A 7,005-nucleotide genomic window follows, 5' to 3' on the forward strand; every position below is an offset into this window, starting at 1 on the left:
CTATTTTTACTTTGGCTTTGTCAGAGATCATGATAGCCACTCCTGCCTTCTTTTTCTCATTTGATGCCCAAAAGATTTTGCTCATACCCTTAACCTTGAACTTGTGTGTGTCTACCCGCCTCATATGTGTTTCTTGTAGACAACCTATGGTAGGATTTTGGTTTCTGAACCACTCTGCTATTTGCTTCCGTTTTATGAGTGAGTTCATCCCGTTCACATTCAGAGTTACAATTGTTAGTTGTGTATTCACTGACATTTTTTGTATCCTCCCCTAGACCCACTCCTTCTTATTGTACTATTTTCTTTTACACCAGTGGTTTGCTTTCAGCCAGTATCCCTTATCCCCTCCCTTGATTGACTTCCCTTTCTGTCCCCTCCCTTGTTGTTCCCTTATTTTTTTTTTTTTTTAAAGACCGAATGAATTCCCTCCCCCTTCTTCTTCCCTCCCTTTTTGGCCTCCCCACTCCCCTGCTCCCTTTGGTTTATCCCTTCTGACTTTCTCAGTAGGGTTAGATGGAGTTTTTTATCCAGATGGATAATAAAGCTACTCTTCCTTCTCCGGGTTGATTATACTGAGAGTAAGGTTTGATTATTACCTCTTAATGCTCTCTTCCTCTCCTTCTTATGGTAGTATTTATCCCCTCCCCTTCCCATGCCCTCTTTGTGTGTAATAGAATATCTTATTTTTCTTATTTACTCGGATTTTTCTTGGTGTCCCCTACTCTTCCTCCCCTCTTTCCCACCCCCCATGTCATCTTAGACCATTTAGTATCCTGTCCTCTCCCTATGAATTATTCTTCTGGTTGCTATAATAGTGAATAGAGTTCACTACAGAGAATTATACATAGCATTTCTCCACATAGTAATACAGATAATTAGGTCTTATTTAAGCCCTTAAAGAGTCAAATTTCAAAAATTATGAGTTTTCTTTCTTTTCCCTCTGTTTCTTATTTACCTTTTCATCATCTTTCTCTTGATATCTGTGGTTGAGTGTCAAACTTTCCAATTAGTCCCGGTCTCTTTTGTGCAAAAACTTGGAATTCGTCAATTTTGTTGAATGCCCATACTTTCCCCTGAAAGTATATGGTTAGTTTCGCTGGGTAGTTGATCCGTGGTTGCAGGCCCAGCTCTCTTGCCTTTCTGAATATTGTATTCCAAGCCTTGCGTTCTTTTAGTGTTGAGGCTGCCAGATCCTGTGTGATCCTTATTGGTGCTCCTTGATATTTGAATTGTCTCTTTCTGGCTTCTTGTAAGATTTTTTCTTTGACTCGAAAGCTCTTCAATTTCGCTATTATATTTCTGGGTGTTGACTTTTCTGGGTCCAGTTTAGAGGGTGTTCTATGGATCCTTTCAATGTCTATATTGCCCTCTTGTTGTAGAACTTCAGGGCAATTTTGCTGAATAATTTCTTTGAGTACGGAGTCCATGTTTTTATTAATTTCTGCCTTTTCTGGAATACCAATGATTCTCAAGTTATCTCTTCTAGACCGGTTTTCTTGGTCTGTCACTCTCTCCTTGAGATATTTCATGTTTCCTTCTATTTTATCAGTCTTTTGACTTTGTTTTATTTGTTCTTGTTGTCTTGAGAGATCATTGGTTTCTAAATGTTCGATTCTAGCCTTTAAGGATTGGTTTTCGGCTCTAATGTTTTGGTTTTCCTTTTCAATCTGGTCATTTTTCGTCTTCAGTTGTCTTGTCTCACTTTCCAATTGCGAAATTCTGCCTTTTAAACTGTTATTTTCTTGCCAGATTTCTTCCATCTTCCTTAGCATTTCATTTTTAAACTCTTCCATAACTTGTGACCAGCTTTCATTTTTTTGGGGAGGTTTGGATTTTTGTTTTCCCTCCTCTGTTGTCTGGATTTTCTCTGTGTAGAAGTTGTCCAGTGGTCCAGAGTTTCTCTTGATGGTCTTTTTCTTCTGGATTTCCTTATTGCTGGCCATTGTTAGCCCCGCCCCTTTTCTGCTTTGTCTTTGCACTTCGGGTCTGCCTGGGCCTTGCAAGCTTGGGGGGGGGGGGGGCCTCCGGTCTCCTTGTCCTCTGGGTCAGGCCTCCTGGTAGTTCCCGGTCTGCCCCTCTGCCCGAGGTTCCTTCAGCAGTCTTTGGGGCTGCTTCCACAGCCGCGCTCCGGTCTGCACCGGGTCCTCACTGGAGGTCCAAGCCTGGGCTGGAGCTCCTTATTCAAGCCTAGGGCACTGCCTTTGCCTGCTGCTGCTCTTAGCACCCTGCTTTCACCCCCGCAGAAGGTAGTGAAAGTCTGTGGGCTGGAGATCTTTATTTGCCCCTGAGGCGATGCCTTCAGTGCTTGGGAAAGGCCGAGTTTTAGGGGCCTTTGTCCTGGCCGGAGGCGGTGCCTTCACCCACGTGGGCGCTCAGGGAGAGTCCCAGCCACCTGGGGTCCCTCGTCTTGCAGCGCACAGGTACGGGCTCAGGGGCTGCCAGTGATTTTCTGGTTGCCCCAGTCCTGGTTACCCGCTTGTGTGGTGTGGGGGGTGGGGGAGGGGCTTCTTCCTCTCGTGTTTTAGTGTGAACTGTTTCACCCCTTTAAAGTGTGGAAATGCCCCGATTCTGCGTACCTTCAATGCTGCGCCCTGTTGTGGGGTTCCTTCGTTCCTCTGGACTCGTTTTTATTTCCCCTGGAGGGGTTCTGTGTGGTTCGGTCAGGAGAGATCGAGCAGCTGCTCCTTACTCTGCCGCCATCTTAACCGGAAGTCCTCCAGTAGATTTACTCTTGCTAAAAATTTAACAATCAGCTCTTGAGGCTTGATATGAGTCAGCATCAACATATCTTTGGACTAGAAAGTCTAACATCATAGAATCTCTGAATTGCAAAGTAATTCAAAAGTTATTTTCTCCAACCTCCACCTGAACACAAATCCTTCCTATAATGTCCCTGAAAAGTGGTAATATGATCCCTACTGAGGTGACCCATTCTATTTTCAGACAGTTCTAATGGTAAGGAAGTCATTCCTTGAGTAAGTCACCTACTAGTTTTAGCTATCTATTATTTTGTAATTTTCTGAAAACTGACATGGAGAGAAGGAACAGAAAAATGATCAAAAGCCAAACTAACATCTTGAAAAGCATAAAATTTGGGGTCCATTTAGTATAGGGGCAGACAACATTATTTAGTAAGAGTGGAGAGCATTTGAGTAATGATCAGTGAAAGGAGAGTCCAAAGCAATTCTCTCATCAGCATATACAAAGAACCACTTGGATTGAAAAGGAAATAGATATGTTTGTTAACTAACACAAGGGTAATACAATGGTGATGTAATGGTGGTTAGTAGTATTGGGAAATTTCTGTTATCCAAATGTCTACTGGAATTCTTTCTCTGCCAAAAGCTGAGTGGGTAATAACTTCTTGACTTGTCTCAATGATAATAAAATCCTTCAAAAGAGAAAGGAAACTATAACGGAACATTCTCTCCTGCATCTGATTCTCACAAATAGGGAAAAATTGGTTGGCAGAGTTGAAAGGACAGAAATCTTGGGAGACAAAGGGAAAATGATCATCCCCTCCTAGTGTTTATGGTGTAAGAGGGGAGAAAAGATGGGTATAGTTTGGCATGCACATTAAATTTGGGGAAAATAGTATTCAAAAGGTTCAGAGAAATAATAGGTATGGACTGATGCACTAAAATGTTATACAAGTCAGTCCAGGAGGGATCTCAAGAACATTTCAAGAGATGTCAAGAGAAGTTAAGTTCAATAAAAAATATTTCTTAAAACTGTATTGGGGGATAAATAAATCTCAAAAGAGGTTGAGGAGTTTTGCTTGAATAAATGAGATCACTGATAATAAGCAAGAGAAAAAAGGCAGAACTGTTCTTTTCATGATTATTCCACTAACATTCATGATTTGAGTCAAAGAGAGCAGCTGCTACTCTCCGGTCAAGGGATACTCTGTGGGTCCAGCCATTTAAGAAACATACAGTATAGTAAGCAGAGTGCTGGCTCTGGGATTAGGAAGGTCTAGGCTCAAGTACTGCCTCTATTACTTATTGCAAAGCAAATCATTTAAATTCTCTGAACCTCAGTTCCTTCCTCATTAAAATGAGAGACTTGGCCTCTAAATTCTTTTTTAACTCTAAATATATGACCCTATGATTTCCTAAGCTATATCTCAAAAGTTCCCACCAGCATGTGTGTGGGAGGGATGGTGCTGGATAGCCAGTAGACACAATTAGCTCAAAGCAAAAGTATTTTCTAAGATAGCAGAGCAGGAGCAGTATTAAAAAGAAGTCACCCATTTCCCCATAAACCTGAGGTACACTATACTCTTCTATGAATACAAAACCCTGGGGGCAGCTGGGTAGCTCAGTGGTTTGAGGACCAGGCCTAGAGATGGGAAGTTCTAGGTTTAAATCTGGCCTCAGACAACTTCCTAGCCATGTGACCTTGGGCAAGTCACTTAATCCCCATTGTCTAGCCCTTACCATTCTTCTGCCTTGGAAGCAATACATAGTTTTGATTCTAAGATGGAAGGCAAGGGTTTAAAAAAGAATACATAACATCTGTGGGATGAGGGGACACTAAAGTAGAATACAATGATAGTAAAGGAACAAAAGGAAACACATTTGGCCAAGGGAACTCTCAACTAAAGCTCTTAGGTCCTTTCTCTCTTTGTGGAGTCCTCTTGAAGCTCTCTGCTGATCAGACTGCTCAGCTGGACTCCCAGGTCAAGGCTGATTCATTCTCGAGTCCGTAACGACCTTCTTTTCTACTGCATGAGACCCTCTCTCTTTTAGAGCAACTCTGTGGTGGCAAAGAACTGGAAATTGAAGGCATGTCCATCCATTGGGCAGTGAGTAAACAAATTAGGGTATACAGTTGTGATAGAATACTACTGTGCCACAGGAAATTATGAGCAGGTTAATTTAAAAAAAACATGGAAAGACATACATGAAATCATGAAGAACAAGAGAACATTATATACAGCTACAAAACAACTGCTTGAAGAATGACTTGTGAGTGCCTATCTCCAGAGGAAGAACCAATAAATAGGAACATAAAAGACAGAGTTGATAGACACACACTTTATTTTGACCTTCTCTGGTTCAGGGAGGGCAGTGAGGGAGATGTCTGGGAATTTTGATGCAGCCAACAAACAAATACATTTCTTAAAAAGAGGTTCTTATGCTAGAAGCTGCTTCTGGTATTGAGTTACTGCCTCTGGGTATTCATGTCTTTCCAAAAAATCCGCAGGTATGCTTCCTGCTGGATGTAATCTGTAGGCATACTTCCTGCTGGCTTGAGCTGGACAGGAAACTGATATTGCTGGGTCAGAGCTAAAGGTGAACATGGTAAAAGATTAGAGATCTATGTCTGATTTATTTGTAAATATGAAAGAAGTCAGACCAGTATCGCCAATGTTGAGGGAGATCAGAAAGTTTTATAAAATAAAAAGAAAAGCCCCATGAAGCAAATTGAAAAAATGGGTAGAAGAGTCAGAAAATAGAAGAAAAATAAATATAAACATGTGATAGTGTTTTATTTTATTTTTTCATTTTTCCCATGGTTACATGATTCTTGTTGTCTCCCCTCCCTCGTCCCTCCCACCTCCCAGAGTTGACAAGTAATTTCACTGGGTTGTACATATATAACACGTGATAGTATTTTAAAGAATGCTTTGGTGGTCAAAAAAAGGGGATTTGCTTTGCTTCAAAAGATGAGATATAAAAGTGGCCAGGCTCTTGGCAAGGGTGCCGACAGCATTGTTGAAATCATTTCTCTGAGCAGCAAAACAGGAAAAAGTGACATTTGTCATGAGACACTCATCAAAAGGAAAGCTGAGGAAGAACTGAGAAATTACAGAAGAAAGATTCGTTTGAGAAAGCAAACTGAAGACAAAGCTATAGATCAGTTTCATTCATGACTCAAGAGTAAACGAGAAGAACTTAAGCTAAAATATGATCTCATAAGAAGGCAGGCAGCCCGACACTATTTAGACACTCAGAAAGATGTTCAAAAATACATCAAGCCATGGTTCTGGCTCATGCCCGAAAAGAGCGAAGAAAGGATGAATACAGAAAAGGGAGAGGGGAAGCAGGTGGCATATGGTGAAGATTTAAGTATAATGGAAAGATGACAAATACTGCCTGTGTTTAAGAGAACTTTGCTACTGTATTTGGTGGGGAATAACCTGTGACAAAGATTTATCTTTCAGCTGCCTTGACTTAGCTTTTCTCCATCATAACTAATTTTTTTTCCTCTTAAAAGGGAACCAACAACAATAATAAAATATTTCTAGGTATTAGTGTTAATACATGAACATCTGCTCATCTGTGACTGTATAAACTCAGTATCAAGGGAATCAGATCTAAACTTGACCCACTTATTTTGCCTGCAATAACAAAACAAATGGTTACTATATCTAAATAAATGTTGCAAGACAAAGGAAGTTGAACTGATACCTGATGAAACACTTGACTTTGTGAATTCCCTACAAAGAGCTACAAACAACAGGATAGTCTCAAATGTTTCAAGAGCGATATTAGAATTTTGAGAGGAGTTAAAAGAGAACAAATGGCAGACTGTATCATCCTCACAGTGGAAATAAATAGCAGAAGTGACTAGTTTCCCCATTTACCATAAAAATCTCCTCTCTGGGCAGAAGCCCTTCCACTCTCCTAGATGTCAGTTGCCCTCCAAGAGCCCTGTTTCCTTTCTCCTGAGGATGGATAAATGGTTTCTCTAAGCATCAAATCATTGCAGATCAAGGCCTAAGCCAAGAACTGATAAATAAAAGTAAGATGTAGTTTTACAGCTACATATATCTTTTTTGTCAAATGACACCTTCTCTAATGGGGGGAGGAGAAGGAGTTAAACATTTTAACATAATAATTTAATTTTTAAAAATTATTTTAGATTACATCCATGTTAAGTCTCCATATTTCCCTTCCTCCGTTGGAGAGTTCTTCAATAAAACCTATTCCCATCACTGAAACAAGATTTCTGCTTTTCTTTCTCACTGTTTCTATCTCTCCTTTTGCCTCCTAAATT

At 40.5% G+C, this 7,005-nt stretch overlaps 1 pseudogene; it reads left to right on the forward strand.

Annotated features, from left to right (window-relative positions):
- The window catches only part of LOC123250049, a 14,126-nt pseudogene extending 7,975 nt beyond the window's left edge, over positions 1-6,151 (forward strand).
- Positions 6,152-7,005: the final 854 nt, after the last annotated feature.

The sequence above is a fragment of the Gracilinanus agilis genome, chromosome 5, assembly GCF_016433145.1.
Source record: "Gracilinanus agilis isolate LMUSP501 chromosome 5, AgileGrace, whole genome shotgun sequence".
Classification (NCBI taxonomy): Eukaryota; Metazoa; Chordata; class Mammalia; order Didelphimorphia; family Didelphidae; genus Gracilinanus; species Gracilinanus agilis.